This window comes from Mustela nivalis, assembly GCF_964662115.1.
Source record: "Mustela nivalis genome assembly, chromosome: 14".
NCBI lineage: Eukaryota > Metazoa > Chordata > Mammalia > Carnivora > Mustelidae > Mustela > Mustela nivalis.
In genome coordinates, this window is record NC_139033.1 from 79858891 (window position 1) to 79877291 (window position 18401).

Genomic DNA, 18401 nt, shown 5'->3' on the forward strand with positions numbered 1-18401 from the left:
TCCATCATTGTATTGTATCGTATTGTATTTTACAAGATTTTATTTTATAAGATTTATTTCTTTAATTTCTTTTTATTTTTTGTTATGTTATGTTAGTCACCGTACAGTTAGTACATCATTAGTTTTTGATGTAGTGTTCCATGAAAGATTTATTTAGTTATCTGAGAGAAAGAGAGAGCGCACAAGCAGTGGGGTGGGGGTGGGGGGGAGGGAAACACAGACTCCCCCTGAGCAGGGAGCCTGTTGCAGCCAATCCCTGGACCCTGAGATCATGACCTGAACGGAAGGCAGACACTTAATGGACTGAGCCACCCAGGCGCTCCACATCTCTCCATCATTTTGAACAGAAATCCCACCGTGAGTAATTCTTCTTGGATACCACTTACTAGACAGCAAGGACAGGACCAATATGGTTTGTCCCTCCTTTCTTAAAGACTCAACTCCAGTAACCTTACATAAAATACCCAGTGTTCTTACTGCACTCAGTAAGAACAGAATGAAATTGCCTTTTTTCCTACAATCGGAAATATCACCTAATAGAGAAGATACATTGCGGACTCATTCCCACAGTGTTACAGGTGCAAGAAAGAGATCGAAGAAATGAATCATAAGAGTTTCATCTAAGCCTCTCTCCATTTTGTTTGTTTGTTTGTTTGTTTTGCTTTGGTTTTTTTTTTTTTTTTCCCTCCTTTTTCCAGTCCTCTGCCTCCTCTGTGGTGTAAATTTTCTGCTTGGAAATTCTGTCTTAACAAATTGTTTGGACGTAATTTTTGCATATTAACACACTTTATATAGGTTTTCTATCTGCTATAAGAAACAATATGTAAAGTCAGAATAATGTGGCCACAGGAGGAGAAGAGAACAAGACTTGGAAGGAAATTTATTATCCTGACAGGTCCCAGAAAGGACCAAAGGATGGAGGTAGAGGTTGAAAATAAGTGGAGAGCTTGGGCCACAGCCTTTATGGCAAGGTTGGGCAGGGTAAATAGTTAGATTGGCTATGTCAAATAATTTTGGCAGGCTTTGGACTATAGGGGTAGTCTCTAGTTTGCCTGGTACCTGGCCCTGGGGTGACTGGGGCACAGGAATATTGCCTTCTGGGGTGGACAGGCCAGAGAGGTTTGACTCTGGATTGGTCAGTTTGCATATTAAAGATGTGCTCCTGGCTGAGCCCTTTGGTAGCTCCAAGAATTGACTAGTCCTGGGAGGAGCAGTCTCTTCCCAGCTAAAAAGTTTTCTTTAAGATGTCATGACATCATAATATACAAAATAAATGTATATACTACATTATCACTGTACGGAGAAAATCTCAAGTACTATATCAAACAAGTCACAGCTTTAAAAGTATTATTTAGAGTGTATAAATTTGGGGCAAAAAAAGTCTATTTGTTAACACAAAGGGATTAATTCATCAGCATTTAATAAAATTCTCTTACTGCGTTGATATCAGACATTTACTAATGAACAACTAGGAAAATCCAAATTTTAATATATACAAGGATGTTTTTTGTAAAGTTATTTGATTATATATATCATAAAAAGTCATTGTCAATTTCTGAAAATGCAGTCTCTGGTCCTCTTGTGAAAACTGCAATGCTTTGATATCATTTTTGGTGGTTTAACATACAATTGAATGAATATTGGTGGTGCTAAGATGAATGGATGATACATTATAATTATATATTTTTAAGATGATGATAAAAGCAAAAATATGCATGAAATAAGCCTACTTATTAGTCTACCTTTTATTTTGAACCCCAGCAGGTGACTGTTCTAGTATGTGCTTCTTTTTTTTTTTTTTTTTTTTTTAAAGATTTTATTTATTTATTTGAAAGACGGAGATCACAAGTAGGCAGAAAGGCAGGCAGAGAGAGAGAGAGAGGGAAGCAGGCTTCCTGCGGAGCAGGGAGCCCGATGCGGGGCTCGATCCCAGGACCCTGAGATCATGACCCGAGCCAAAGGCAGCAGCCCAAACCACTGAGCCACCCAGGCGCCCCTAGTATGTGCTTCTTTTGATTTCCATGTATATGTGTAACAGGTCTCCTTATAGGGAGGCCAGTCATCTCACAAGAGCTTTCCATTGTTAGAAGAAACATGTTCTCGTTTGGCTCCCAGCAAATGGGGGAAGAATCACATATTTCATTGATGTGGTAAGAAAACATCTTCCAAGAACTAAGGGGCATCTTTTCATGGACTGCTAGGCAGGAGATGGGTCAAAAGTCAAGTGTACCAGTGGTTTGGGTTGGGATATGAATCAATAATTACCAAAATGACCAACTGTGGTGGGGGAGTAAGGGACTGACCTGAGTTCCACCTGAGAAGGGGAGACCAGAATTCAAAGGTGGTAAAAACTTTTTTATTTCTTCCTGCATGTCTTTCTCTTTCTCTGAGCATGCCTTGCCTGGGAGAGAGTGCTACTTCATCAGCCAGGAAGCACTACCTGCTACATGCCCACCTAGGCTGCTCTTTTGGGTAAGGCATTCCCAGGAAGGGCAGTGAAGCAGCTGGCATGGTATATGAGCCACTTTAAGTTCTCAGTGTTCTCTCTTCATTGTGCTCTTTTTTTTTTCTTTCTTTCTTTTTTTTTTATTACCGTGGATCCCTGTAACCCACATTTTGTTGGATTTTAATTATTTATTTAATCATCCCTCTCTGCTGGATTTTGAGTAATCCCTCCAGGGTATGGTCTATATCCTATGCATTTTTAGACCCTTCATGTCCAGCACAAAGCCTACCACGTAACAGACACTCAGTGCATGGTAATTTTGACATAACATTCATATATATACACACACAAATGTATACCAATGATTATATATCCATATATTGATTATAATTTTATTTTTGTAAACCAATCATGTAAATAGAAATGCAAAAACATTATTATATTTGCAGACATAAACCTAATTATGCTATTAATGTGGTTTTGGACCCCAGTCTCAGGCTGAAGAAACTTAATAAATTGTAGTTCTACAGGACTGTTCTATTCCTTAAACATATGTGATTTATTCTAAATTTTGAGGTTTACAGCATTATCTAAGGTTGCTTCTGTCACTTCGTTACCTTTTTCATCTCTAAAAATTCACATTGTCTCCTCCTTCATGGTCCTGCTCTAAAGCTTGCCCCACAAGCTGCCCCAGGGCTCTCTGCTGTGAGGCATTGCTCTCTCAGCATGATTCCATTAGCACCGGAGGCCCTGACTTCTCCTTTGCAGTTTTCTTACTTTAGTGCTTACCCTACTGGCCTTCCTGGTTATAAGCTCCCTAAAGATAGTACTTAATAAATGTTAAGCGAGCAAAGCCATGAATCTTTGTAGAAAATAGCAAATTCCAGCACTGTCATTTTGGCCATTAGTACATGTTCTGATGATCTCTTTGTCTTTTACTAATCATGAGAGTTATAATTTCATTCATTTCTTTTTGAGAAGGGTAATTATAGTAAGTCTCCCAAGTGGATCAAGAACACAGCATCACTAAGGAAGGTCCTAGGCAGAGAGAGCCTAAAGGAAGAGCTTGGGGGCTCATTCTAAGGCAGGAGCCGTGGTACAAATCCACGTACGTAGTTGTATCAGCTTCCACATGACAAGGCATTTAAAATGCCATGCAGGGAAAACAAAAATTAGCAACTAAGAAGGAAAGCTGCACATGAATTTAAAAGTGCTGTTTGTTAGCATGTGACATTTAAGACTTAGCTCTTCTTCTTTGGCTGGGAAAGGAGAATGGGTCTTATGCACGTATTATCATTTAGGCACATATCATTTATACAAGTCTCATCCTGGGCATCCTCCATGAGCAGGCTTGTGGCCATGCTGGAGTGTGTGTCTCAGGTGAAAATTAACCTGTATCCAATGGGAGCAGTTCTACAAATATGCTGAAACATTCACTGCATGGTTTTGTCTCTCTGCTTAATTACTTAAGTGCGGTAGACAGAATAATGTCCCCCCAAAGTTGTCCATGTCTTAATCCCCAGAACCTGTGAATGTATTACCTTTAGTGGCAACAGAGACTTTACATGTAGGATTATGCAAAAGACCTTGAGTTGCGGGAATGATCATGGACTGCCTAGATAGCCCCAAATGCACGGGCCTGAAAAAGTGGAGAGCTTTTCTTAGCTGTGGTCAGAGGGAGATGTGTTGGTGGAAGAAAAGTCAGAGAGATGCGATTTGAAAAGGACATGGCCTGCCATTGCTGGCTCTGAAGATGGAGAAAAAGGGCTTTGAACCAAGAGGGTGGGCAGATTCTAGAAGATGGAAAAGGCAAAGAAACATCCTCTTCTAGAGCTGCTGGGAAAGAATGCAGCCCAGTTGACGTTCATTTTAGCTCAGTGAGAATCATCTCGAACTTTTGACCTTCAGAACTGCAGGATAATATATTTGTGTTTTAAGTTACTAAGTTTGTGGTAATTCTTTACAACAGTAGTAGGGAACCTAGTATACATGGTCTTATGTATATACTGTTTAAGTAAAAAGAAAAAAAAATTCTACTGCTACATTTTCTCAGTGTTTATACTATGTGAGAAATACAGACATTTACATTCACTTCAAGTCCACAAATTCTAGCCCAGCCGCTTCATTTTAGAAAGCATTTCCTAAGTTTCTGCCTTAGGTCACGCACACTAACAGTGACACCGACTTTACTTGAAGGACAGTGGAAGGTTCTTATAGGTCATTAGGAAAGGACATTATGCTGAAGAAGGAGTTCAGGGTCAATTGTTCAGTTAATTAATGTGGTTGAGATTCATTCTACAGCAACTACAGTTGATTTTTGAGCAGTGGGCTGACATCATGTCTACCATGACAGCAACAGCAGCTACAGCAATGGAACACAACTAATGCTTATGGAATCCTTCGCCATCCCCAAAGTAGACCCATTGTGTGGACCGACTAGAAACAAAGCATGCCAAGTGTGAGATAATTCCGAATAGGACAGTAGCAGTAAGACTGGGAAGCAGTCAGTCAATGCGAATACTCTTAAAACTTAAGTGAAGAAGGATAATCAAAGGACTGTTGAGCTGGTGGGAGAGAAGCCCAGGGGAAGCTTTCAGGCGTCAAGTGAATGAAGGTGTGATTCATCAAACCATGCAGTCAAGGAGGAGGGTGCTTTTTAGGAGAAGGTGCCAAGTTTGGTGTAAGATAAGCTGAATTTTATATAGGACTGTGAGACATTCAGTGTCCTATAAGTAGTTAGATCTTGGAACTGATTTTAGTGATTATAAAAAAGAAATCTGGGAGGCATGTAATTGGGATATGTCTTCTTAATTAATGCAGAAGTCTTCTATGCCCAAGCCTTGAAAAGCTCTCCAAGAAAGGAGTGTTTCAGTGCAGCAGGGAGATGGTCCAGAAGAACAGGGCAGGCTCAGTTGTGGTGGCTATAAGGGGTAGACATGGACAGTGAGGACTTTGCCCAGAAATGCAAAGACCCCAAGCAAAGTTCTATCCAGGAACTTTTCTATAAAGAAGGAGCCAGATGGATCTGATCTTTTGGTGAACAACTTGCTGCCCAGACTCGGAAGGAGCATCATAATTCTTGCGAAGAGGTGTTCTTGGGGAGATCTGGACACTTTGGGTGGGGTTGCTATGGAGACTTCCCGCTGACAGACATGTCCAACCGTTCAGCTGCACTAACTAAGGATGGCTTTAAGGGGGAGTGGTATGTTTTCCGACTTGCTATTCTTAGGGACCGACGGCTCTAGAATCTTTGTGAAGCAATTGGTGATTCCCACACAGAATTTCTAGATTCAGGCATGATGTGTGTGCGCACTTAGGGAAGGGCTGCCACGTGAATGCTGACTTCTTCCTGAGTGTGGCCACATCCTTGGGCTTTGACAGGTGAGGACAGACTCTCAGGCTCTCTCCTTCTTCCCAATCCTCTTTGTGGCTACTCCTTTCTCCTCCGTTTTCCCTGACAGGAATCCTTTCTCCTCCTTTGAAAGGACACACTGCTTGTCGGGCTCCACTTGTCAGTTCTTTGCACCCTCCGCCTGCTGCAACAAAGGCAAAAACAAAGTCATGTGTGGACACATGACTGATGAAGGACAGGACACCACCGCCTTTGTTGCCTCTCAGTGTCGTAGCTCCATTCTGTTATTTTAATATTTAATCAGATTTAAAAACAATTCTTAACACATATTCTCATCTCTCAGATTGCCATTTTTTTGAGATAGTGACTTAACCGGTGTACATTGGGCCTTCCAGAGGCTCTAATTTGCATCACATAGTGTTCATGCCACCCACACAATTCTGATATTTTTTTCCCAATTCTGAGAAATGAACTTCAGGTCACGTTTAAGTTGTTTTAAGTCGTCCCCAAAATACTCTCATGGGTACTCTTGTGCGTAGGAAGGATGGCCCTGGCATGAAGACCTGGTGCCGAATGCCGCTTTTTCAGACCATCTTGACAACTACCATTCCATCTTTGGAGGAAATGTAGCAGCTAAGAAATATGTGCTGCAGAATAAGAGAAGAGGGCCCAAGATTTCTTTTAAAAAATGTGTTTCTTGTTTTCTGGCATAATTTTTACATTTATGGATAGTACTTCTCAGCCTTTCATGAAATTTCTGCCTCTTGTATGTGGAAAAAACAGAGGCTATTTTAAATGATAAAGACAGGCTTTAATCTAGTCCAAGAAACTGGGGGAAATAGACTTATTTTCTCGCTTTCAGCCCCATTTCCTTACCTAATGTTAAATATGGCTATTTTTCCTAATTTAGAGGGTTTTCTTTGTAGAATATGAATGATCTATTTACTGGGTAACAAAAAGACAAGCCTTTTAAGTACAAATGGAGCTTTGGAGATCTCTCAATTTGAAAGACTAATCTCTGCATAAACACAACTGTTTCTCCATATTGCTGGGAACACTCCATCTAGCTGTTTGGCCACATTTTCTATTATGGTTTTTATAAAATGAAACTATGGCTAATAGCTCAGCAGAGAAATATTTGGGCATGGTAGCAATAGGGATGTGTTTACATTGCCTTAAACTGTGTTGACGAGCAAAGAATAGTAATTCTCTATAGAAATTGATCTACTCTAATAAATAAAATTAATCATTGCATATTTTCATTCCCCTACATTTTTCTGAAATCAAGGCAACCCGTAATTTCATTTCAATGTTTTGGCCTTTTTTAATTAAATGTCTGGGTATACCTGTTACCTTTCAGGCACAAAATTTTATAACAAGACTTCCTTTTCTTTATATAAAATGACATAACATCAAGACTGTCTACCATAGAGAATAGTTTGGAGGTCACTGTATACCTAGTACCTTCTGCCAGGAAGTGCACCTGGGTATAGAAAGATGGAGCCATTGCATTCAGAAATACCCTTTGGGGCTGACAGAGCCTGGACTGTTTCGAATTTCACATCCCTGTAGATGGGGCTTGGGAAACCCTTCTTCCCTTCAGCCCCACCCCCAAGGTTCTAGGATAAAACTGGATTAGTGAATTCATGGCTTGATAGACTGAAGAGAAAAATGAGGCTCTGTGCTCCATATTCATGTGCATCTGCCCCTCTTGGTGACATGCTAATTGCTTGGCCTGGGCACAAGACTAGGAAGCACAGGTTTCCTGTTACTCACACAGTGTGTCCTGTCTGCTGTGATGGGAGAAAGGCGAGTGAGGTGAACAGCCTGAAAGACATCACTGAGCCTGTGACCGGCAGGCAGCCTCTTAGATATAAAGTCAAATGATTGTTTTCTCTAAGAAGCTCCTTATTAAAAATCTACATAGCTCTTAATAAGCATATTGCTATTTTGTTTTATAATTTAAATTAAGTGGTATTTAACCTACATAATAATTGGTTTTTAAAACCTGGGTGTATCGGGGCACCTGGGTGGCTCAGGCAGTTAAGCATCTGACTCTTGATCTGAGCTCAGGTGTTTATCTCAGGATGGTGATTGTGAGCCCCGTGTTGGGCTTCACACTGGGTGGGGAGCTTCCTTAGGAGAAAATAAAAAACCTGGATGTATTTTATTTCTGTGATTTAGTTAAGTGGTATTCAGTTGTTGCTTCCATGTACGTGGTCAGTTTATCAAATAGCATGCATGCTCTTCGTCCTCATGCTGTATTTTTTTATTATTTTCAGATGAATGTGTTCAGGTTCTGTAGCATGTTGGGGTCAGCAATGAGAAGACCATGTAACCTTTTATAACTTAAAGAATCATACAATATCGAGAAATTAGCCTATAAGACTTAAGGACAAATGCACAGTCCTGAATGTTTTCAGCTGTTAAAATGAATGAAAGCGATGAAAATTGGAAAGCGTGGGTATTTTGAAGCATTTGACTCTGGACTATTACTCATTTATCATTTGATAGATCTTATAGCCTTTTTCTGGTTGAAGAGGGCAATATCTGGTGCCATTTATGCCCTCACTGGCTCATAACACCTAAAAACCATGTTACGTTAGGCATCAGGGTCAGTATCTGTTGGTGGAGGACGTGGAGCCAAAAGGAAATGGGATTTCCTAGTATGGGTTGTGGCTTAGCAGAGGATGTCTGTGGGAGACGTTAAGTCCATTTAGACAATTTCTTCCTTTTCACTAAAAGTGTTTTTCTTTAATTCTACAGCAATGCTAGGATATGGACATGTGTATAAACTGTAATGCTGTAAGTTAGATAGGCTTCTAACTAAAATATCAACTTCTTCATACTCTCTGTCCTTGTCGTTGCTTTATTATTTTTCCTATCACTTGCCACTAATTAACATACTCTATATTTTACGTATCTTGTTTATTATATTTTACTTATCAGGATGTTATTCCAGGAAGGTAGATATGTTTGTTTAGCTGACTGGTGTGATATACCCTCAGTATATAGAATAGAGCCTGGGAGTATAATTAATATATGAATGAAATAATGAACTAATCTTTAAAATGATGCACAGAGGGGCGCCTGGGTGGCTCAGTGGGTTAAAGCCTCTGCCTTCGGCTCAGGTCATGATTCCAGGGTTCTGGGATTGAGCCCCCGCATTGGGCTCTCTGCTCGGTGGGGAGTCTGCTTACCCCTCTCTCTCTCTGCCTGCCTACTTTTTTTTTGTGATCTCTGTCTCTCAAATAAACAAATAAAATCTTTTAAAAAAATGATGCTCAGAGCATAATTTTTATATAGTAATACATATTTGTAATAATTACCCTTTGAAAAAATAATGAAGCTGTAGTTCAACATAAGAAAGTCAACCAAAGTAGTATAATGCATTAATAGAATGAAGAAAAAAAATATGTTCATCTCAATAGACACAAAATAGGCATTTGATAAAATCCAACATCCTTTCATGGTTAAAAATATTCACAAAAGCAGGAATAGAAGGAAACTTCCTTAACAAAGTAAAGGACATTTGCAAAAAACTCACGCTAACACCATACTCAGTGGTAGGAGACTTAAGGCTTTCCCTATAAGATCAGGAACAAACAGGGATGCCCTCTTTGACTACTTCTATTCAATATTGTACTGGAAATTTAGTCAGAGCAATTAGACATGAAAAAGAAGTAATAGGCATCCAAATTGCAAAGAAACTGCCCCTTATTTGCAGATGATATTCTCTTATGTATAGAAAATACCAAAAAGTCTACAAACAAATTTACTAGAGTTAATTTGTAAAATTCAGGGAAGTTGCAGGGAAGATTAACACAGAGAAATCCATTATGTTTCTACACGTGTGCAATTAATGATCTGAAAAGGAAATTAGGAAACTAGTAACATTTTAAAATAGCATTTAAGAGAATAAACTACCTAGAAATTAAAACAAGTAGGAAAGACATGTACACTGGAAACTATAAAACATTGCTAAAAGAAATGTAAAGAAGCCCTAATGAAATGGAAAGATATCACATATTTGTGGGCAGGAAGACTTATATTACTAAGATGTCAATATGACCCAAGATGATCTGCAGATTCAGTGCAATCTCTATCAAAATGCCAACACCCCCCCTTTTTTTATTTTCAAAAATTCAAAAGCCAGTCCTCAAATTCTCATGGAATTGTACCAGATCCTACATGACCAAAATAATCTTGGAAAAATAACCAAGTTAGAGGACTCGTAATTTAAAAGCTTGCAAATGTACGATATTCAAAATGGGATGGTACTGGCTTAAGAATAGACATATAGACCAATGGAGTAAAATTGAGAGTCCAGAAATATATACTTATATATCTGTGGCCAACTGATATTTTATAGGGATGCTAAGTTCATTCAGTGGGGAAAGAATAGTCTTTTCAACAAATGGTACTGGGACAACTGAATTTCCACATGCCAAAGCATGAAGTTGGAATGCTACCCTCATACCAGATACAAAAATTAAGTCAAAATAGTTGAGTGATCTAATTATAAGAGGTAAAACCACAGAATTGTTAGAAGAAAACATAGGGGGAAATCTTTATGGTCATAAAATTGGTAGTAAATTCTTAGATATGATACCAAAAGTATGAACAGCCAGAGGAAAAATAGATAAATTGGTCTTCATAAAATTAAAAACTTTTGTGCATTGAAAGACATTATCAAGAAAGTGAAAAGACATTCTACAAAATAGGAGAAAATATTTGCAGATCATATGCCTGATAAGGGTTTTAATATGCAGAATATAAAAGAACTCCTGAAACCTAACAGAAAGACAACCCAATTCAGAAACGGGCAAAGGATGGCAATAGAAATGATAGACAAAATAAAAAGACAGCTTCAAGAACATGAAAAATATTTGCAAATGTCATCTCCAACAAAGGGTTAATATTGAAATAGATGAAGAACTTTATACCACTCAATAGCAAAATAAAATAAAATAAAATAAAAGTCCTAAAATGGGCAAAGGACCTGAATAAACATTTTCCAATAAAATACACTAATGGCCAAACAGGTATATGAAAATGTACTCAGCATCACTAATCAGAAGGGAAATGCAAATCAAAATCACAATGGCATACCTCACACCCGTTAGAACGGCTGTCATTGAAAAGACAAGAGATAACTTGTGCTGGTAAGGATGTGGAGAAAGGGAAGCCTTGTGCGCTGCTGGTGGTATTCCATGGTATAGCCACCATGGAAAACAGTGTGAAGGTTCCTCAAAAATTAAAAATAGAATTATCATATGATCCAGAAGTTGCACTTGGAAATAGGCAGTAGTCTCTCCTTACCTGCAGTTTCACTTTCTGCAGATGTAGTTTCCTGCAGTCAGCCGCAGTCCAGAAACAGGTGGTCCTCCCGACATAATCAGAAGGTTAACAGCAGCTCTATGTCATACACCTCTATCGTTCATTTCACTTCATCTCCTCATGTAGGCATTTTACCATCTCGTCTCATCCTCAGAAGGGTGAGTACAGTACAGTCATGTATTTTGAGAGAAAGAAAGAGAGAGAGACTGGTCATATTCATCTAAGTTTTATTACAATATGTTATTATAATTTGTTCTACTTATTATTAGTTATTACTGTCAATCTCTTACTGTGCCTAATTTATAAATTAACCTTTATCATAGGTATGTTTATATGAGAAAAAACATGGTCTGTAGAGGGTTTGGTACTATCCACAGTTTGTGGCATCCACTAGGATACTTGGAATGTATGCCTTGTAGATAAAGGCGGGGGTTGGGGGAGAGCTACAGTATCTGAAGGAAACAAAAACACTATGTTAAAAATAAATCTGTGCTCCCATGTTCATAGCAGCATTATTTACAATAGCAAATTCATGGAAACTACCTAAGTGTCCGTCAACAGAGGAATGAATGAATAAAGAATAAAGAAAATGTGGGTTGTATGTGTTTGTTGGGATATTATTCAGCCGCCCCAAAAGAGGGAATTCCTGCCATTTACAGCAACATGAATGGACCTTGAGGGCATTATGCTAACTGAAATAAATCAGCCAGAGAAAGATAAATAGTATATGATTTCATTTATATGTTCAATCTTAAAAAAGAAAAAAAAAACTCAAATAGAGATCAGATTTGTGGTTACTAGAGGTAGGGGTTTGGGGGATTTGGGGAAAGGCAGTCAAAAGGTTCAAACTTCCAGTTACAGGATAAATAAGTACTCGGATGAAATGTACAACACGATGACCATACTTAACACTGCTGTATGGTGTATATGAGAGCTGTTAAGAGAGTAAATCCTGGGCACCTGGGTGGCTCAGTGGGTTAAGCTGCTGCCTTCCGCTCAGGTCATCATCTCAGGGTCCTGGGATCGAGTCCTGCATCGGGCTCTCTGCTCAGCAGGGAGCCTGCTTCCTCCTCTCTCTCTGCCTGCCTCTCTGCCTACTTGTGATATCTCTCTGTCAAATAAATAATAAAATCTTTATAAAAAAATGTTAAAAAAAAAAAGAGAGTAAATCCTGAGACCTCTCATCACAAGGAATAGAAACCATTTTTTTCTTTTTCTTTTTGTATCTGTGTGAGATCATGGATTTTAGGTAAAGGTGTATGTGAATGAAATCCTTATGACGTACGTCTTAAATTTACACAGTGCTATATGTCAATTATATCTCAATAAAACCAGGAGAAAATTGAAAATAAAAATCAATAAAATACCATAAAATGGGCTAATGACTTGAATAGATATTTCTCCAAAGAGGAAATGTAAATGGCCAAAAGCACATGAAAAGATGCCCAATATACTTAGTCCTTGGGAAAACACAAATCAAAACTATAATGTGATAGCACTTACCACCTAGTACGGGGGCTATAATAAAAAATCAGAAAGCCATGATAGGGATGTGGAAAATTGGAACCTTTGGGCATTCCTGGTAGGAATATAAAATTGTACAGTTGTTGTGGAAAATGGCTTGTTATTAAGGCTCAAAAGCTAAATGTAGAATTACCATCTGATCCCGCAATTCCATCCCTAGGTATATATACCAAAGAATTAAACACCAAGGAACTCAAACACACATACACATATACATACTACATATATACATATATACTAGTGTTTATTGTAGCGTTGTTCACAACAGCCAAAAGGTGGACATAATCCAACTGTCTATCAACTAATGAATGGTTGAATAAAATGTGATATATCCACACGATTATTCAGCCATAGAAAGGAATGAAATTCTGATACAGGCTACAATATGGATGAAACTTGAAAAACATTTTATAATAATAAGTGAAATAAGCCAGGCATAAAAGGACAATTACTGTTTAATTCCACTTATATGAGGTTTTTAGAAAGCCAAATTCATAGAGACAGAAGGTAGATTAGAAGTTACCAGCTGTGGGGAGGGAAGAATGGGGGCTTAGTGCTTGCTAGTTACAGAGTTTTTGTTTGGGGTGATGGAGAAGATGGAAACATATAATGATGATTGTTGCACAACACTGTGAATATAATTCATACCACTGAATTGCATACTTAAAATGGTTTAAATGACAAAATGTGTTATATACTTTATCCCCCCCCTAAAATAGAATGGAAATAATGTTGTGTTTTATTTTTCCTTCTGCAGAATTAGTCTTACAGTTCTGGGGATCAGAAGAGATGGAGTAATAGGCTTTCCCTGTTAGGATTACATATGATAAGAAAGTAATAGTCACTAGATCCTTTATATTCAGAGGAATGCACTTGAACACTTTTGCAAATCTTTAAATACGAGGCTACAGAAATGTTTGTAGTGTCTCCTGGCTTTCTCCAGAGTCATGTTTACATAGAGAAATAAGTGCTTACTGTATCTTCACCCTCAAGCTTACTGGTCACGTTTCATGAATAAACAAACTTTCCGGCATTTAGCTGGCTCCCTCACCAGCTTTGTGGTTGTACCCCAGTCTTCACAGTTCATGACTCTAACTTGTACAGATTTGTAAAAAGCAAATGGCCTGGACCACTGGAGCACAAGCTTTGTGAGAGGTATATGAAATCATTTTACACCCTGCCTAGCCTAGAGTATGAATTCTAGAATTATTCCTTGAATGAATGGATCAGTAAGTCATTTTCTTTTCTTTTCTTTTCTTTTTTTAAGATATATTTATTTGAGAGAGAATGCACCTGAGTGGTGTGGGGGTGGGGCAGAGGGAGAGCATCTCAAGCAGCCTCCCCACTGAGCACAGAGCTGGAACCGGCCGATCTCATAGCCCTGAGATCATGACCTGAGCCAGAAACTAAGAATTGGATGCTTGATCAACTCAGCCACCGAAGTGCCCCAGTATGTCACTTTCAAGTAGTCAAAATCACAGACCTTAATCTGTCAGCCCTTCTAGTTTTTCTATATGGTATTGCTTTTCAGGAATATGTTTTGAAATTAAGAATGCACTCTGAGAAATGGGGTATTTGATCTATAGTGATGACACTTCCTCTCATTCTGAAGTGGGGCCTCTGAGAGCTTTCCTGCTGCTCTTATCCACAGTGCAGGGTGCAGGAAGACTGGGGGCAAGAAGATTGTTTTCTCCTTCCCCAGACTGATACCTTACCTGTTGGCTGCACAGGCACCTGGTGGTCCTCACTAGTACCCTACCTTCAATCATCCATCCCCAACCAGAGCACCCCTGAGAGCACTCTGATGAGGTGTGTGGGCTATCACAATGGCCCCTTCCTTTGCTGTTGACTCTACAGCCACACCCACTTCTCCATGGCCTGGCTGACCTAGGTAAAGAATCTGGTCTGCACACAATGTGTTGGAATGCCACTGCTGTGGATGAAATAGCACACCTGGAGATATTTTTGTGAAGTCCTGTAAGTATCATGACCGATGTCATAATTCGTATGCAGCACTTTTCACTGATGGTTGCCCCAGTGGCTCTTCGTGGTCTTTCTGACTGGTTTTTCCAAGGGGCTGTACACTGATGTCTGTCTCAGACCAAGGACTTCCCCTTGTAGCCTCAGAGTGACCCAGCGTAAAGAGACATCTGTAGGAATCAGACTCATAACCTTGATCTGGTTAAGGCAATGCGCCAATGATAATAGTGAACACTGATCAGGTTCTTCGCCTTTGTAGCCTGTCGCTGTGTATCTGCTAAATACGGAACAGTGATGGTGGTAAAAATGTGGAACACTTAGCCTACCATCAGAAAGGAACAAAGCACTGTTTTTCTTTTTCAATGGGGAAGAGGGAGAAAAACGCTCAGACACAGACTGCCCAATTTTTTTGTGCATGATATCACTCTATGCTCTGAGATGCAGAAGTCCTGGGGTGTTCAGAGAGTTTGTGTTTCCGCTAAGTTTGCAGCTACTGCTGATGCTGCTGTGGCATTGAGACCCGTCAGCCTAAGGGCACTGGAGAATGTGGCAGAGTCAGATGTTGGGGGCAGCTGGAGGAGGAGAGGAGGGGTCAAGGCAGACTTGCAAACCTCACAGCTGAGCCTGACACAGCCCCCAGATCCAGAGAAACTGGGTGCTCCCCAACTTCTTGCTAATCACTCACGGGTGATGCAGCAGTTTTCTTGAACAACACTGTCGTTGTTGTTTAAGGATTTTATGGCGCTTTTGGCACTATAGGAGACATTTACTAAATAATTTATCCCTTCTTGTTCTAAGAGTTCTCGTAAGAGAAGGTCATGAAGAGAAGGAAACTCAGCTCCTAAAAGCATGGATTTTGACTTTCTACTCAGAGAAACCAGACTTGGGGCTTGAGCCGGAGGATTTGGTTGGGTCGAGCTTGTCATACCCACTAAAATCGAAGCCTCCCACCTACCAGCAGCCTGCTAGGACGGAGGGTGAAAAAGACAGGCCTGGCGGACGAGGTCTCTTGCTGTTTCGGCCAGCCGGTCCGCAGACGGTGTGCTTTCTCCTACACCCTGCCATCTCCAGGAGAACGGCCTTCTGAAGCCCCACAAACCAAGTCAGTTCTTTGCCTTCTGAGATGCTGTTGAGTTCATTGGAACCTGGAAATGTGACAGCGCTGGCCTGCCTTGTTTTCATTCAGGTACTTGAAGGGAATGGCCAGCAACCTAGGCCGACAAAAGGAGTCATTTAGGCTTCAGTTTCAGATAAAAGACTAGAGGTTCATGAAATGTTCCGACATAACAGTGTAGCTTCTGTTCTGTGCTGTGAAACACATTAGAATATGAACAAAGGAGCAGCACTGTGGAATCGGCAGGATCCTGACCCTGCCAAGGCTGTGAGCCAAGTCTGAGGATTTGGGCGTCCTCGGAACTAACGCAAAATCCACCTGACAGCCTCCTTCACCCGATTCATTCTCCTACCCCTGTCCTTTCTGTCTCGTTACCTTAATTTTCACCTGCCTGGCCTTCATGCAGAGAAAGTTTAAGGTCAAGTGCAATAAAATTATTTTATTTATGAATCACATAGATTCCTGGTTGACGCACTACAGAATTTTGTATTATCTCATGAATAATCTTGCTCTTCGAATCTATTCCATCTTTGTTTTCAACAGATGAAAAGGGGCAGGTTTCATTATTTACAATGGGCATTTATGAGCAAAAAATGCATCACTTTCCTTGGGTAGCATGTAGAGAAGATTTTGTGGGTGGGTACATGTCTTTTGAACAGATTTTCAAGGATTATGTGAATTTTCAATATGCTCATAATCTCAATATGTCAGTATCGTTCTCTGAACAGCATTTGTTTGTAGAAGCCACCATTAATTAAGCTTCTCAATGGAAATGAATATACTTTACGGGTATAAGGTGAATGCCACCAGTGCCTCCCTCCCCTCAACTCATCAGATAGGTTTAAACACTTGATCACAGAATACCATTCACAGAAGAAGCAAACCTAGTTATAGCCTAACAGTCATATACCCGGTGAGTTGTGTTCTCTTCATAATGGAGACATTAAAATTTGTTTTCATCTTCCCCAGGCTACAGCCCTAGCCAGGAAAGGGAGAGCATGCTGCCTGGCCTCTTCCTGCCATTGCTAACTTCTCTAGTTGTTGTAGGCACTTGTCCATAGTCAAGATGTTTCTGAATGAGTACACTATCCCCGCCAGGCAAATTCAAACAGTTGGTGGGAAGTCCTGAGGTCAGACTGGATTTGTCTGGCTCCAAGTTTGCTGGTGGCAGTTATAGAGGACTCGGGAAACATTTAGGAAAGCGTGTGGCCATAGGAGTCCAGGCAAGGGGTTGGTTCAGGATTCCTCTTGGAATCTGTTCACTGGCAAGACTATGGGTCCTGTTTGGTGTGGGGTTAAAATGGTTCATGGAACAGAGACAAATGCCATGGTCTCCTGGGAACTACAGTCTGGGAGCTGAGTTTGCTGTGGGTCTGGTATGACTCTTTCCAGTTTCCAGAAAACCCCCAAGTAAAGTTTAGTACCAGTTGAGTACTCACTTGACTTCAAAGGGAAATAGAGTAGACTGGTGAATTCAAGGTTGTGAACATTCATTTGCTGTTTTCAATTCTAATATTGCACTGTTCCTTAATGCATCCATTTTAGGCTGTGTTGCTCTTCTCCCTCCCACTGTAAGAAATGCCAAGCCAGGAGTGGCTGTTATGCTTTACATTAATTAATGTAGTGTGTTTTGTGGCTGATGTCCCACACGGCTTTATATCTTATGGTATGTGTGAGCTCCTGTGACCCTGTTTTTAAAACACATGGGATCTTACGCATAGCCAACAAGACCCTGCCCCTTTCCCCCAGCCTGAAATAACAAATATATATGGAACAATTGACTCACAATAACAGCAATGTATAAGGACATGCTAAACTGTGGTATTGACAGTTAAAGATACTTTCACCAGAGGTACAGAGGAAAGTGGTGTGGAGAGGTTGTGATTGTATGTGATGAATGGACAGGAGAAGAGAGGACATTTTTGGGAAATAATGTAAAATAACTTAGGCAAAGAGACAGAGATGGAAATGAAAATGGTACGATCATGCGTATACAGGACAGTGTTTTGATTAGAATTGAGTGTCAGGGGTATGCACTATAAATTGGATGAATCGGGGGGACCAGACAATGAAGGATCTTTAAACCTGTAATGGCATTAGCACTTGATACAGAAGCAAGCGAGAACCTTGATTATGAACCCACGGACTGTAAATTCCTTGGGGGTGGGGGTGGGGGGTCCTTTATATGTTGTATGTGAGACGTTGTAAATTGCCATATTTGGTCACATCTGGTAGACATGTGTTTAATTTGGCATACCCACTGTTACTTATCAGTGTTTTAGAAATTATGAACACACTGCCAACATTAAAAAAAATCAGGGGACTTCACATGAATCCAGTCAAATGTCTTCTCAAAAACTGGGAAGGTGTCCCGGCAGTTGGGCCTGCATCGCTGGTGGTCCTTGGTGAGGCTCCGGTAGTAGCTGGTTCTGTCTCCTTCACAAAGAGGCATGAGTCTTTTGTGGTGTTGTGACTATGGCCCCCATTCAGCCCAGTTTACTCTCTGACCTCACCTGCTTAGCAGCTGGCGGTGAGGGCATCTGGCCCTAGGTATGGTCTCCCGCAAATGTTTGCCTGGCCTCATCTCCTTAAACGAGAGGATGGAGTGCTGTGAACAATACTTGCATTACATTAGATCCGGCCTT

The 18401-nt window shown here is 40.2% G+C and overlaps 1 protein-coding gene across 14 annotated transcripts in view; it reads left to right on the plus strand.

The window, feature by feature from the left end:
- The window catches only part of LDLRAD4 (low density lipoprotein receptor class A domain containing 4), a 413486-nt gene that overhangs the window by 231867 nt on the left and 163218 nt on the right, over window positions 1-18401 (plus strand). The window lies entirely within an intron of this gene.